Raw genomic sequence first — 17160 nt, forward strand, 5'->3', positions numbered from 1 at the left:
AAGAACAGCCCCCAACATCCACCAACACCATCATGAGGGATCTCTCAATTGTACAAACACAAGCAATACAGACAAGTAATACACAAATAAGGTACTAGTAGAACAAGTAGCATGTAATCAGGTAACATAGCATATATGATATAGAAATCCAAAACAAATAGGCAAACCCAAACAATTCAAACATATGCAAATGATGTATGCCTGCCCTATGGCTGATGATATCATCTGTCGGTTATATAGCCAACCCGACACGTCCTGGTAGCTAACCATGGACAGAAACACCCCTTGCGGAGCAAGTAGGTTTGAGCTACAATCCCCTTGCTACTACCCGCTCAGCCCAGAGCCAGTGGAACAACCACTACTGCGGCTACTACCCAGGCGGGTGTTTAACAGCTCAACCTGGAGCGAGTGGATTCACCACTACTACCGCTACTACCCAGGCGTCACAACCTCTGACCTGGAGCAAGTGGGACAAACCACAACCCTTGCTACTGCCCAGGTATCTCAAGCATTAACCCGGAGCAAGCGGGACGAACCACAACCCTTGCTACTGCCCAGGTATCTCAAAAGCATTGACCCGGAGCAAGCGGGACGAACCACAACCCTTGCTACTGCCCAGGTATCTTAAGCATATATTCATTCAATCTCAATTCAAATTATCAATCCTCATTGTTATCAAATCTCAAACATTAACCTGGAGCAAGTGGGACGAACCCCAATCCTTACTACTACCCAGGTATCAGAGTTACATTCATTCAAAACTCCATAATTAACTCATTTATCATAAACATCCCTTTCCGTCTCATACCCGGAGCAAGTGGACAACGCCACTGCCTACTACCCGGTGTTACACATCACATTTCAACATTTTCCATTATTATCCATTCAACACATTCATTCATTAATCATATATGCATTTATACTCAGCCATAATCAATAATGGCTTTGCCGTGACCCGGCAATAACTCAGCCATCCGGCTCATGGTTCAATCAAGAACCAGCCATTTATCAATAGATATAGCCCTTCGGCTCATGGCATACACGGTACTCCTACCGTCATCCTCCATATCTCATATAATCATCGTTGATCACCATTGATCATAACTTTTCCCCTTGCTTCACTCGCAAGTTACCACATCCCCTAGTTCCTTTCTCATTACTAAGCATATCATAATGATTTAATACATAAGGGGTGAGATCGGAGGCTTAGAAGTATGAGATTTGGCTCTTAGAACTCAAAATCAACTTTGGCATGAAAGCAGGGCCACGCGTACGCGTACTCCACGCGCACGCGTGGATGCCCACAAAGCTCATCGACGCGTATGCGTCATACACGCGGACGCGCAGATTGAAACACAGCCAGACGACGCGTAAGCATCAGCCACGTGTACGCGTGGGTGCATTTGCGCCCCAGGCACAAAACTGGCACAACTCTGGCACAACTCTCGGGAAAATGGCTGGGCATTGGGTGCAGCGCATCGACGCGCACGCGCACACCACGCGCATGCGTGGATGGTGCCTTCTCGAAGAACGATGCGTACGCACCAAGTGCGCCTACGCGTGGAGGGTCATTCTGCTAAAAATTTTCTAAGTTAAAAGCTGCAGAATTCACAGATTCAACCCCCAATCTTCCGACGGACATAACTTCCTCATTTTAAATCGTTTTTCACCCGTTCTTCGAACGGCATGGACATCCCAGATCCAATTTCATTTCTAAATAGATTTGGCACGAAACAGAGATCCGTAGTCCAAGTTATGTCCCGTCAAAGTATGCCCAAAAACCATATTTTCATATAAAACCACAAAGTGCCATTTTCAACTCTTTTCAACATCAACCAAAACATGCCAATTTCAACCCTTTTTGAAACCAATCAAAATATACCAAAATCAACATCAAGCCTCCTCAACTCATACATTAACACTTTACCACGAATCACAAGACCATCATATAACCATCTTTACCTATTTCAAGCAAATGGCTAAATTACAAACATATCAACATGTCATACATCCTTCCTCATCTCAATTTCCAACAACACTATTTTCAATCAACTATCATTATACATAATCAATATCATAATCACTATCACGTGGTATCACCCACAAATCAACCTTAATCATTCCTCAAGCATACATCACAATATATATACCTCTCATGCATCGTCATACCATCAAGACATCAATAATCATAATCACATATATGACCACATAATATTTCTCAACCCAAAACCAAACATACTTCATCTACATAATTTCACCCTTCACTCCTCAAACCTTATCATTCAACAATCAACCCAATCATTCGCATATTCATTATATGAAATTCATCCAATCACTTGTGTCATCATACAATGCACAAATCAACTTACCTCCCTTACCTCTTTCCGGCCTCCGGCCCAAAATTTACGGCCTCCGGCCCAATTTCACAATTTAAATGCATAAACTACAAATTAATACTCATTACCCAATACATCAAATTTTCAATACACCAAGCATACAAGGCCACACAATTCTCAACCCAATCATCAATTCACATTACATACCAACTATGCATATTAGCATCAACCATTTACACAATCCAAACTTAATCCTAGGGGCATCTAGCCTAGGAATTCTCATCACACCACATGGTACTTAAATGAAACTTAAACCGTACCTCTTGTAGCCAAATCAATTGAGCATCTTCTATGGAAGTCTCCACCAACCCTTAGCTCCGAGCCTCACCAAAGGTCCACAAGCAATACCAACCTCCCAATTGTGCATCAAAATCACCAAATACACTAACATAACCAATATCACATACATACATCAACCTAGGGCTCATAAAGATGATAAATCACAAGGGTTTGAGCACTTCTTACCTCAGCCCATATGAAGTAGGGATAGAACCCACTTAGAATCCATGTTGGAGTATCCCTAAACACCCAAAATCACAAGATTTCAACACTAACTTCCCAAAAACGTGTAACAGTGGGGAAATTCGAAAACTGGGCAGAGATGAATAGAATACTCACCACAAAACTTAGATAGAAATGTAGAGGATGAGAAGAGCAACGCGTGGCCGCAAACGGCTCGTCAATCGGAGCTCCGTAGCTCAAGTTATGGTGGTTTGAAGATCAAAGAGAGTTAGGTTTTCTCTCTTCTCTTCTCTCTTCTCAATTCAGCGCCCCACACACCTTCTTTAGGGCAAAATGAGCTGAAATGCTCATAACTAATATTTATATATGTTGGGTCTTGGGCCCACTTAGGCCCAGTTCACTTATTTTTATCCGTTGGCCCAATTTTGGACCAAAACCTTTAAGATTAGCGCTCTAAATCGCACTTCAAATATTTCCACCTCCCCTAATTATAATTCCTCATTTCTTAATCCTATTTACTCATAATCAATTCTCTCAGCTGCAGTACCAGACAGGTCTCAGCGGTACTGCCAGCCAAAATTCCACTGCGCGCTTTTACGCAGAAAACTATGTCTTCCGACTCAGAAAAATTCACTGAATCCAAATATCATATTGAAATCATCAAATTCCAATTGCCAAATCTTCCAACCATATTCGCTCCTACTTAACTCATTATTTAATTAATTTCGGTTAGACCGGGTATTACATTCTACCCCCCTAACAGAAATTTTCGCCCTCGAAAATTCCATCCATCACTACGAGTACGCGAGCATAGTATGCCTTTATATCAAACACATAACAGTTCCAAGGTCCTTTTACTCTGCGCGCTTCCGTTGCCGCGCTCTGATTTCTCTATCTCTGAGAATCTCGGTCATTCGTTCCTTACTTTTATCGTCTCATCGACTCACACCTTATTAAATATCGACTCATGTCATCAATAATATTGTCATCATCGTTAATCATAGCCATCATCCCACATCACTATAATCAATCAAAGCTTTCTTCATTTTTAGAATTCAATGAGTTTGGACTAACAAGCTGACAAACTCTTAAGAATCCGCTTTCCTTTAATAATCTATAAAAGCTTTCGAGACGCATCTCTTTTGTTGAAGTTACTCAGATCAAAAATCATTTTCAAAAACATAACCAATACTCCTTCAAATTCTTGGGAAAAATTTCAACAGCACCTCCCCAAAGATTGGAGTTTACCACCCGTCACGGGTTTCCTCAAACCAATCTAAGTACCACATCAGTATTTCAATTTGATAGTTTTCACATTTGTCTTTCAAAACCGATCATTATAAACCTCAATCTAAATCCAAGGTCACCATGACCAAACATCATAGCACTCATCTCTCGAACACGACAACTTGCACTCAATCATCATCTAAATCCGATTACGCATCAATGATAATTTTCTCATCCGTTTCAGAACCATCAAGGCTCACAGCCGCAATTAATTCCAATTATCTAGAATCATTATCTGTATAAGCTCATTAAACTTTTAAGTACTCTAAGCATAAAGCATTTTTAATCATATCCCACTTTTCCTTATTATTACCCTAGTATGCTAACGCTTTAGCAAGCTTCTACTATGCCACTTTGATTTCTCGTCAAGTATTAGCTCCATCACTTATTTTCTCAAGTACCCAACCGTAACTTAGCATGACTGATATTTCAAATCAACGTTTCCAAATCCATCATTTAGGACCAGTGCTTATCTATTTAAATCAAAGGAACTAAAAGTCACGGGTCAATCCGTTTTACCAAAAATCTAGAATTCATCCAACTACATAACAAACACAACACATCATTCTCAACAGAAAATCATTTACATCATAGGCATTTATCCATTTGTATTAAGGTAAATCCTTACTCGGACCATCCGGTTTACTTCTCAGTCTAATATTAAGTTCGACAATCCCAATTCTACTGTACAGGCGGTATTATAAAATCATGCACTGTCCTTTAAGCTTGATGATAATAATTACCTCAATCTTACTGTCGCAATCGGCCCGTATCCTGACTCCCTCCTTGTTGGCAATTTCTTGATACATGCCCTGGTAACCCGCACTTGTAACATACACCTAACCCCAATCGGCACGGCCTATTTGGGTGATGACTTCCACACCTCCAACAGCTCAAAACATCAGAAGTAGCCGCTGCCCGTTTTCCCTTACCGTTTCTTTGGGACTCCTCACTCGTCGCAAAGTCATTTCGCCTTTGAGGAAAACGTTGTGGGTATCCTCTTCTCTTAAACTCTTGACCCCTTGTTGGGTATTCTTGATTGTGCTCCCTGCGGTGGGACTCCCGATGGTCATTCTTCGCCTCAACAGCCTTCCTCACACATTCTTCAGCAATACAGCTCTTGTTCACAAGTTCGGAGAAGACCCTAATCTCCATCGGTCCAACGGAGCTCAGGATTTCACTTCGAAGTCCTCCCTCATACTTAATACACTTCCATTCCTCGAAGTCTCCCGGAGCTCCCTGACACATGCGGGAAAACTTGAATAGCTCCTCAAATTTGTCTGTATACTCAGATACGGACATAGCACCTTGCTTCAGCTGCAGTAACTCCAATTCCTTGGCTGTTCTGGCAGAATTCGGAAAGTACTTCTTATAGAATTCCACCTGGAAGGCATCCCAAGTGATATGATCATTCCCCTGTTGCAGGAGACGTCGAGCCCCTTGCCACCAATGCGATGCTTCCCCCATGAGCAGATAGGTAGCAAATTCAACACGCTGCTCTTCAGGCACCAACTGCGCTTGCAGCGCTCGCTCCATGGCCTGAAACCAAGTATCAGCTTCAGTCGGATTGGTGGTCCCCTTGAACTTAGGTGGATTAACCTTTAAGAAAGTTGCCAGTGTCATCGGGACCTGAGCTTCCCTTCCGCCATTGCCATTATTGTTTATCTGTTGCCCAAGAGCCTCCGCAGTGGCTTGCATAGTAGCAGCCATATTCTCCAATGCCGCCATAAGGTTTACCGGGTTATTCGGGTTGACTTCCGGTTCCTGCGTACTAGTACGATCCCTCTCACCTCCTGGGACGTCTTTCAAACAAGAAGGAGTTCCCCATTGAGGACCTAAAGGAATCTGAGGCTCATATAGAGACCATAGAGATTCCACTAAATCTCCTTCTGCCATTCATGAGCTCTGAAGACTATTCTTCCTCAGAAGAGGATGAAGATGTAACTGGAGAGCAAGTTGCTCAATATCTAGGAGCTATCATGAAGCTGAATGCCAAGTTGTTTGGTAATGAGTGTAACACCCTAATATTCAAATCCTTATGCTCGAGTCATAAGTCAATGATATTACGGTGGTACGACTCTCAGGTGGATTTTTAATATATAAATATAGTTAATTTCGAAAGGAGTATTAATCGAGAAGCCTGAAAAGAGTAGAAATAAAATCGCAAAGACGTATCACTCACGTTTCGACAACGAAAAGTTAAAACGTGAAGCCGAAAGCGATATACGGACAGGGCATAAAGGAGATTAAGAGATAGACAACAGATAGATATATATAACATAAGTAATAGCCACTAGTCGCGACCCGCGAAGTTTAGGCCGGCTAGGGTACAGTATGAAAGTAGTTGACAACAGTATATCCTAATCTCTCCCAAAGGAAACATAAGAGCCTCTATAGGCAAGTTCCAAAAGAGTTCAACACATAATATAATCTTTTCAAAACAAAGGTGGAGAGATTCTAAGCAAAACACAAAGTAGAGAAAACAATATCTTCGCCGTCTCACAGACGAACCACAGCTCACTTCTGAGCACCTGGACCTGTATCTGAAAAACAAGAGATATATACGGAATGAGAACCCCGGGCCCATGGGTTCCCAGTACGGTAAAAGTGCCAAATAAATACAATGCATTGCAATAAAAACTCACTAAGCATCCTAAACTCCTTCTCACCAAATATCCAGCCTAGATTCTCACTAATCCATAAATAGGCATCTGACGTAAGGGAATACTAAATCTAGTTCATATTACACATGTTTCCCAACTCGCTGATTCTTCCACGAATCAGACTCAGAATCATAAGCAAAACCATCACCAGTTGTTCTGCCTCAGCAACTCTATATCAATACATCATACCCTCGCCTGGAGCTAGTGAAATCACATCACTGCGTCTACCCAGGGGGCTCAAATGATCTCATTCGAAAATCATCATCATTATGCAATCGCATTATCAATTCATCTCATCAAGAACAGCCCCCAACATCCACCAACACCATCATGAGGGATCTCTCAGTTGTACAAACACAAGCAATACAGACAAGTAATACACAAATAAGGTACAAGTAGAACAAGTAGCATGTAATCAGGTAACATAGCATATATGATATAGAAATCCAAAACAAATAGGCAAACCCAAACAATTCAAACATATGCAAATGATGTATGCCTGCCCTATGGCTGATGATATCATCTGTCGGTTATATAGCCAACCCGACACGTCCTGGTAGCTAACCATGGACAGAAACACCCCTTGCGGAGCAAGTAGGTTTGAGCTACAACCCCCTTGCTACTACCCGCTCAGCCCAGAGCCAGTGGAACAACCACTACTGCGGCTACTACCCAGGCGGGTGTTTAACAGCTCAACCTGGAGCGAGTGGATTCACCACTACTACCGCTACTACCCAGGCGTCACAACCTCTGACCTGGAGCAAGTGGGACAAACCACAACCCTTGCTACTGCCCAGGTATCTCAAGCATTAACCCGGAGCAAGCGGGACGAACCACAACCCTTGCTACTGCCCAGGTATCTCAAAAGCATTGACTCGGAGCAAGCAGGACGAACCACAACCCTTGCTACTGCCCAGGTATCTTAAGCATATATTCATTCAATCTCAATTCAAATTATCAATCCTCATTGTTATCAAATCTCAAACATTAACCTAGAGCAAGTGGGACGAACCCCAACCCTTACTACTACCTAGGTATCAGAGTTACATTCATTCAAAACTCTATAATTAACTCATTTATCATAAACATCCCTTTCCGTCTCATACCCGGAGCAAGTGGACAACGCCACTGCCTACTACCCGGTGTTACACATCACATTTCAACATTTTCCATTATTATCCATTCAAAACATTCATTCATTAATCATATATGCATTTATACTCAGCCATAATCAATAATGGCTTTGCCGTGACCCGGCAATAACTCAGCCATCCGGCTCATGGTTCAATCAAGAACCAGCCATTTATCAATAGATATAGCCCTTCGGCTCATGGCATACTGGTGCGCGAAATTGTGATCACTACACAACTTTGCACAACTAACCAGCAAGTGCACTGGGTCGTCCAAGTAATACCTTACGCGAGTAAGGGTCGATCCCACGGAGATTGTAGGTATGAAGCAAGCTATGGTCACCTTGTAAATCTCAGTCAGGCAGACTCAAATGGGTATAGTGGTATACGAATAAAGCATAAAGATAAAGATAGAGGTACTTATGTAATTCATTGGTAGGAACTTCAGATAAGCGTATGAAGATGCCTTCCCTTCCGTCTCTCTGCTTTCCTACTGTCTTCATCCAATCTTTCTTACTCCTTTCCATGGCAAGCTTATGTAGGGTTTCACCGTTGTCAGTGGCTACCTCCCATCCTCTCAGTGAAAATGTTCCTATGCTCTGTCACAGCATATGGCTAATCAGCTGTCGGTTCTCGGTCAGGCCAGAATAGAATCCAGTGATTCTTTTGCGTCTGTCACTAACGCCCCGCCTGCTAGGAGTTTGAAGCACGTCACAGTCATTCAATCATTGAATCCTACTCAGAATACCACAGACAAGGTTAGACCTTCCGGATTCTCTTGAATGCCGCCATCAGTTCTCGCCTATACCACGAAGACTCTGATTTCACGGAATGGCTGGCTCGTTTGTCAGGCGAGCACTCGGTTGTCAGGCGATCAACCATGCATCGTGTATCAGGAATCCAAGAAATATTCACTAGAGCCTTGGTTGCTTGTAGAACAAAAGTGGTTGTCAGTCACCTTGTTCATAAGTGAGAATGATGATGAGTGTCACGGATCATCACATTCATCAAGTTGAAGAACAAGTGATATCTTGGACAAAGAACAAGCGGAATTGAATAGAAGAACAATAGTAATTGCATTAATACTCGAGGTACAGCAGAGCTCCACACCTTAATCTATGGTGTGTAGAAACTCCACCGTTGAAAATACATAAGAACAAGGTCTAGGCATGGCCGAATGGCCAGCCTCCCAAAGTGAGTTCAATCATAAAACATGATCAAAAGCTCTGGATGAAAATACAATAGCAAAAGGTCCTACTTATAGAAAACTAGTAGCCTAGGGTGTACAGATATGAGTAAATGACATAAAAATCCACTTTCGGGCCCACTTGGTGTGTGCTTGGGCTGAGCAATGAAGCAATTTCGTGTAGAGACTCCTCTTGGAGTTAAACGCCAGCTTTTATGCCAGTTTGGGCGTTTAACTCCCATTTAGGTGCCAGTTCCGGCGTTTAACGCTGGAATTTCTGAGGGTGACTTTGAACGCCGGTTTGGGCCATCAAATCTTGAGCAAAGTATGGACTATCATATATTGCTGGAAAGCCCAGGATGTCTACTTTCCAACGCCGTTGAGAGCGCGCCAATTGGGCTTCTGTAGCTCCAGAAAATCCACTTCGAGTGCAGGGAGGTCAGAATCCAACAGCATCTGCAGTCCTTTTCAGTCTCTGGATCAGATTTTTGCTCAGGTCCCTCAATTTCAGCCAGAAAATACCTGAAATCACAGAAAAACACACAAACTCATAGTAAAGTCCAGAAAAGTGAATTTTAACTAAAAACTAATAAAAATATACTAAGAACTCAACTAAAACTACTAAAAACATACTAAAAACAATGCCAAAAAGGGTACAAATTATCCGCTCATCACAACACCAAACTTAAATTGTTGCTTGTCCTCAAGCAACTGAAGATCAAATAAGATAAAAAGAAGAGAATATGCAATGAACTCCAAAAACATCTATGAAGATCAGTATTAATTAGATGAGCGGGGCTTTTAGCTTTTTGCCTCTGAACAGTTTTGGCATCTCACTCTATACTTTGCAACTCAGAATGATTGGCTTCTTTAGGAACTCAGAATCCAGATAGTGTTATTGATTCTCCTAGTTAAGTATGATGATTCTTGAACACAGCTACTTTATGAGTCTTGGCCGTGGCCCAAAGCACTCTGTCTTCCAGTATTACCACCGGATACATACATGCCACAGACACATAATTGGGTGAACCTTTTCAGATTGTGACTCAGCTTTGCTAGAGTCCCCAATTAGAGGTGTCCAGGGTTCTTAAGCACACTCTTATTGCCTTGGATCACAACTTTATTCTTTCTTTTTCTTTCTTTTTCTCTTTCTTCTTTTTTTCTCTATTTTTTTCGGTTTTTTTTTCGCCTCTTTTTTTTTTGTATTCACTGCTTTTTCTTGCTTCAAGAATCATTTTTAATGATTTTTCAGATCCTCAGTAACATGTCTCCTTTTTCATCATTCTTTCAAGAGCCAACATTCATGAACCACAAATTCAAAAGACATATGCACTGTTTAAGCATACATTCAGAAGACAAAAGTAATGCCACCACATCAAAATAATTAAACTACTATAAAATTCAAAATTCATGCAATTCTTTTTCTTTTTCAATTAAGAACAATTTTTATTTAAGAAAGGTGATGGATTCATAGGAAATTCATAACTTTAAGGCATAGACACTAAGACACTAATGATCACAAGACACAAACATGGACAAACATAAGCATTAATTTTCGAAAAACAGAAGAATAAAGAACAAGGAGATTAAAGAACGGGTCCACCTTAGTGATGGCGGCTCTTTCTTCCTCTTGAAGATCCTATGGAATGCTTGAGCTCCTCAATGTCTCTTCCTTGTCTTTGTTGCTCCTCTCTCATGATCCTTTGATCTTCTCTAATTTCATGGAGGATGATGGAGTGTTCTTGATGCTCCACCCTTAGTTGTCCCATGTTGGAACTCAGTTCTCCTAGGGAGGTGTTCAGTTGCTCCCAATAGTTTTATGGAGGAAAGTGCATCCCTTGAGGCTTCTCAAGGATCTCATGATGAGAGGGGTCTCTTGTTTGCTCTATTCTTTTCTTAGTGATGGGCTTGAGGTCATGCCTTCTTAGTTGAACCGGCTTCCTTCTTGAATCTCTCTTTCATTGAGCGCCCTCTTCATAAATGTCTATGAGGACTTGGTCCACCCTTTGATCAAAGTTGACCCTTCTTCATGGCCACAACTTCATAGAAGTGGTCTTGATGCACCCTTGAGATGAATCTCTCCATCTCCCATGACTCGGAGGTGGAAGCTTTTGCCTTCCCTTTCCTCTTTCTAGAGGTTTCTCCGGCCTTGGATGCCATAAATGGTTATGGAAAAACGAAAAAGCAACGCTTTTACCACACCAAACTTAAAAGGTTTGCTCGTCCTCGAGCAAAAGAAGAAAGAAGAGAGTAGAAGAAGAAGAAATGAGGAAGAAGGAAATGGCTTTTGTGTTCGGCCAAAGAGGGGAGAAGTGGTGTTTAGGTTGTGTGAAAATGAAGGAGTGAAGAAGGGTATATATAGGAGAGGGGGTGGGTAAGGTTCGGTCAAGTGAGGGTGGGTTTGGGTGGGAAAGTGGTTTGAATTTGAATGGTGAGGTAGGTGGGGTTTATGAAGGATGGATGTGAGTGGTGAAGAGAAAGAAGGGATTTGATAGGTGAAGGGTTTTTGGGGAAGAGGTATTGAGGTGATTGGTGAATGGGTGAAGAAGAGAGAGAGAGTGGTGGGGTTGGTGGGGATCCTGTGGGGTCCACAGATCCTGTGGTGTCAAGGAAAAGTCATCCCTGCACCAAATGGCATTCAAAATCACGTTTTGAGCCATTTCTGGCGTTAAACGCCGGGCTGGTGCCCATTCCTGGCGTTTAACGCCAGGTTCTTGCCCTTTTCTGGCGTTTAACGCCAGTCTGGTGCCCCTTTCTGGCGTTAAACACCCAGAATGGTGCCAGACTGGGCGTTAAACGCCCAACTGCTAGCCTCACTGGCGTTTAAACGCCAGTGGGTTCTTCCTCCAGGGTGTGCTGTTTTTCTTCCTGTTTTTCATTCTGTTTTTGCTTTTTCAATTGATTTTGTGTCTTCTCATGATCATCAACCTACAAAAAAAAACATAAAATAACAAAAGAAAATAGTCAAAATATAACATTGGGTTGCCTCCCAACAAGCGCTTCTTTAATGTCAGTAGCTTGACAGATGGCTCTCATGGAGCCTCACATTTTCTCAGAGCAATGTTGGAACCTCCCAACACCAAACTTAGAGTTTGAATGTGGGGGTTCAACACCAAACTTAGAGTTTGGTTGTGGCCTCCCAACACCAAACTTAGAGTTTGACTGTGGGGGCTCTGTTTGACTCTGATTTGAGAGAAGTTCTTCATGCTTCCTCTCCATGATGACAGAGGGATATCCTTGAGCCTTAAACACCAAGGATTCTTCATTCACTTGAATGATCAACTCTCCTCTATCAACATCAATCACAGCCTTTGCTGTGGCCAGGAAGGGTCTGCCAAGGATGATGGTTTCATCCATGCACTTCCCAGTCTCTAGGACTATGAAATCAGCAGGGATGTAATGGTTTTCAATTTTCACCAAAACATCCTCTACAAGTCCATTAGCTTGTTTTCTTGAGTTGTCTGCCATCTCTAATGAGATTCTTGCAGCTTGTACCTCAAAGATCCCTAGCTTCTCCATTACAGAGAGAGGCATGAGGTTTACACTTGACCCTAAGTCACACAAGGCCTTCTTGAAGGTCATGGTGCCTATGGTACAAGGTATTGAAAACTTCCCAGGATCTTGTCTCTTTTGAGGTAATTTCTGCCTAGACAAGTCATCCAGTTCTTTGGTGAGCAAAGGAGGTTCATCCTCCCAAGTCTCATTTCCAAATAACTTGCCATTTAGCTTCATGATTGCTCCAAGGTATTTAGCAACTTGCTCTTCAGTGACATACTCATCCTCTTCAGAGGAAGAATACTCATCAGAGCTCATGAAAGGCAGAAGTAAGTCCAATGGAATCTCTATGGTCTCATTTTGAGCCTCAGATTCCCATGGTTCCTCATTGGGGAACTCAGTGGAGGTCAGTGCACGCCCATTGAGGTCTTCCTCAGTGGCGTTCACTGCCTCTCCTTCCTCTCCAAATTCGGCCATGTTGATGGCCTTGCACTCTCCTTTTGGATTTTCTTTTGTGTTGCTTGGGAGAGTACTAGGAGGGAGTTCAGTAATTTTCTTGCTCAGCTGTCCCACTTGTGCCTCCAAATTCCTAATGGAGGACCTTGTTTCAGTCATGAAACTTTGAGTGGTTTTGATTAGATCAGAGACCATAGTTGCTAAGTCAGAGGGGTTCTGCTTAGAATTCTCTGTCTGTTGCTGAGAAGATGATGGAAAAGGCTTGCTATTGCTAAACCTATTTCTTCCACCATTATTGTTGTTAAAACCTTGTTGAGGTCTTTCTTGATTCTTCCATGAGAAATTTGGGTGATTTCTCCATGAAGAATTATAGGTGTTTCCATAGGATTCTCCTAGGTAATTCACCTCTTCCATTGAAGGGTTCTCAGGATCATAGGCTTCTTCTTCAGATGAAGCATCCTTAGTACTGCTTGGTGCATTTTGCATTCCAGACAGACTTTGAGAAATCAAATTGACTTGTTGAGTCAATATCTTGTTCTGAGCCAATATGGCATTCAGAGCATCAATCTCAAGAACTCCTTTCTTCTGATTAGTCCCATTGTTCACAGGATTCCTTTCAGAAGTGTACATGAATTGGTTATTTGCAACCATTTCAATTAGCTCTTGAGCTTCTGTAGGCGTCTTCTTCAAATGAAGAGATCCTCCAGCAGAGCTATCCAAAGACATCTTGGACAGTTCAGAGAGACCATCATAGAAAATACCTATGATGCTCCATTCAGAAAGCATGTCAGATGGACATTTTCTGATCAATTGTTTGTATCTTTCCCAAGCTTCATAGAGGGATTCTCCATCCTTTTGTCGGAAGGTTTGGACTTCCACTCTAAGCTTACTCAATTTTTGAGGTGGAAAGAACTTTGCCAAGAAGGCATTGACTAGCTTTTTCCATGAGTCCAGGCTTTCTTTAGGTTGTGAGTCCAACCATGTCCTAGCTCTGTCTCTTACAGCAAAAGGGAATAGCTTAAGTCTGTAGACCTCAGGGTCTACCCCATTAGTCTTGACAGTGTCACAGATTTGCAAGAATTCAGCTAAAAACTGATGAGGATCTTCCAATGGGAGTCCATGAAACTTGCAATTCTGTTGCATTAGAGAAACTAATTGAGGCTTAAGCTCAAAGTTGTTTGCTCCAATGGCAGGGATAGAGATGCTTCTCCCATAGAAGTCGGGAGTAGGTGCAGTAAAGTCACCCAGCACCTTCCTTGCATTGTTTGCATTGTTGTTGTTTTCGGCTGCCATGTCTTCTTCTTCTTTGAAGATTTCTGTTAGGTCCTCTGTAGAGAATTGTGCCTTAGCTTCTCTTAGCTTTCGCTTCAAAGTCCTTTCAGGTTCAGGGTCAGCTTCAACAAGAATGCCTTTGTCTCTGCTCCTGCTCATATGAAAGAGAAGAGAACAAGAAAATGTGGAATCCTCTATGTCACAGTACAGAGATTCCTTGAGGTGTCAGAAGAACAGAAAAATAGAAGAAAGAGGTAGAAGAATTCGAACTAAATTAGAGAGAGTTCGAATTGTGCATTGAGAAGGAGTGGTACTCCATAAATAAAATGATGTGGGAAGAGGGGAAGAGAATTTTCGAAAATCAATTAAAAAGTTTTTTAAATCATTTTGAAAAATTGATTGATAATTTTCGAAAACTCAAAGTGGAAGAAGAATCAAGTGATTTTTGAAAAAGATTTTGAAATTAGAAGTCAAAAAGATTTGATTGAAAACTATTTTGAAAAAGATGTGAAAAAAAAATGATTGGTTTTAAAAAATATGTGATTGAGAAGATATGATTTGAAAATAATTTAAAAAAAAAAGATTTGATTTTAAAAATTAATAACTTGGCTATCAAGAAAAGATATGCTTCAAACATTAAACCTTTCTCAACAGAAAAGGCAACATACTTGAAATGTTTAATCAAATCATTAATTGATAGCAAGTATCTTTGAAAAAGGAAAGAAATTGATTTTGAAAACATTTGATTGAAAAGATATGATTTGAAAAAGATTTGATTTTGAAAAACTTTGAAAACTTGAAAAAAAATTGATTTAAAAACAAAATCCTCCCCCTTGTGCCATCCTGGCGTTTAACGCCCAAAATGCTACCTTTTTGGGCGTTAAACGCCCAACCAGGTACCCTGGCTGGCGTTTAAACGCCAGTCTGTCCTTCTTCACTGGGCGTTTTGAACGCCCAGCTTTTTCTGTGTAATTCCTCTGCTGCATGTTCTGAATCTTCAGTTCCCTGTACTATTGACTTGAAAATAGAACCAAGATCAAGTAAACAATACATGCAAGACACCAAACTTAAATTTAGACACTAGACTCAAACAAGAAACATGAAATATTTTTGGTTTTTTTATGATTTTGAAATTTTTTTGTGCTTTTTTCGAAAATTATATGGAAATAGAAAATAAAAATTTCAGAATTCTTAATTTGGATTCCAGGAATCATTGCAATGCTAGTCTAAGACTCCGGTCCAGGAATTAGACATGGCTTCACAGCCAGCCAAGCTTTCAAAGAAAGCTTCGGTCCAAAACACTAGACATGGCCAATGGCCAGCCAAGCCTTAGCAGATCATTGCTCCAATAGCAAGATTGATAGAGATCAACAAGCTCTTGTGATGATCAGTTGAAACCTCGGTCCAATAAGATTAGACATGGCTTCTCAGCCAGCCAGATTTCAACAGATCGTCATGAAACACTAGAATTCATTCTTAAGAACTCTGAAGAAAAAAATACCTAATCTAAGCAACAAGATGAACCGTCAGTTGTCCATACACAAAACAATCCCCGGCAACGGCGTCAAAAACTTGGTGCGCGAAATTGTGATCACTACACAACTTTGCACAACTAACCAGCAAGTGCACTGGGTCGTCCAAGTAATACCTTACGCGAGTAAGGATCGATCCCACGAAGATTGTAGGTATGAAGCAAGCTATGGTCACCTTGTAAATCTCAGTCAGGCAGACTCAAATGGGTATAGTGGTATACGAATAAAGCATAAAGATAAAGATAGAGGTACTTATGTAATTCATTGGTAGGAACTTCAGATAAACGTATGAAGATGCCTTCCCTTCCGTCTCTCTGCTTTCCTACTGTCTTCATCCAATCCTTCTTACTCCTTTCCATGGCAAGCTTATGTAGGGTTTCACCGTTGTCAGTGGCTACCTCCCATCCTCTCAGTGAAAATGTTCCTATGCTCTGTCACAGCATATGGCTAATCAGCTGTCGGTTCTCGGTCAGGCCGGAATAGAATCCAGTGATTCTTTTGCGTCTGTCACTAACGCCCCGCCTGCTAGGAGTTTGAAGCACGTCACAGTCATTCAATCATTGAATCCTACTCAGAATACCACAGACAAGGTTAGACCTTCCAGATTCTCTTGAATGCCGCCATCAGTTCTCGCCTATACCACGAAGACTCTGATTTCACGGAATGGCTGGCTCGTTTGTCAGGCGAGCACTCGGTTGTCACGCGATCAACCATGCATCGTGTATCAGGAATCCAAGAGATATTCACTAGAGCCTTGGTTGCTTGTAGAACAAAAGTGGTTGTCAGTCACCTTGTTCATAAGTGAGAATGATGATGAGTGTCACGGATCATCACATTCATCAAGTTGAAGAACAAGTGATATCTTGGACAAAGAACAAGCGGAATTGAATAGAAGAACAATAGTAATTGCATTAATACTCGAGGTACAGCAGAGCTCCACACCTTAATCTATGGTGTGTAGAAACTCCACCGTTGAAAATACATAAGAACAAGGTCTAGGCATGGCCGAATGGCCAGCCTCCCAAAGTAAGTTCAATCATAAAACATGATCAAAAGCTCTGGATGAAAATACAATAGCAAAAGGTCCTACTTATAGAAAACTAGTAGCCTAGGGTGTACAGATATGAGTAAATGACATAAAAATCCACTTCCGGGCCCACTTGGTGTGTGCTTGGGCTGAGCAATGAAGCAATTTCGTGTAGAGACTCCTCTTGGAGTTAAACGCCAGCTTTTATACCAGTTTGGGCGTTTAACTCCCATTTAGGTGCCAGTTCCGGCGTT

General features: G+C 41.6%; 1 non-coding gene across 1 annotated transcript; it reads left to right on the forward strand.

Annotated features, from left to right (window-relative positions):
* Nucleotides 1–13859: 13859 nt before the first annotated feature.
* LOC130953056 (small nucleolar RNA R71) lies at nucleotides 13860–13963 on the forward strand. The gene has a single exon (XR_009075229.1). It is a non-coding gene; the product is annotated as a small nucleolar RNA R71 (small nucleolar RNA).
* Nucleotides 13964–17160: the final 3197 nt, after the last annotated feature.

The sequence above is a fragment of the Arachis stenosperma genome, chromosome 9, assembly GCF_014773155.1.
Source record: "Arachis stenosperma cultivar V10309 chromosome 9, arast.V10309.gnm1.PFL2, whole genome shotgun sequence".
NCBI classification, from domain to species: domain Eukaryota; kingdom Viridiplantae; phylum Streptophyta; class Magnoliopsida; order Fabales; family Fabaceae; genus Arachis; species Arachis stenosperma.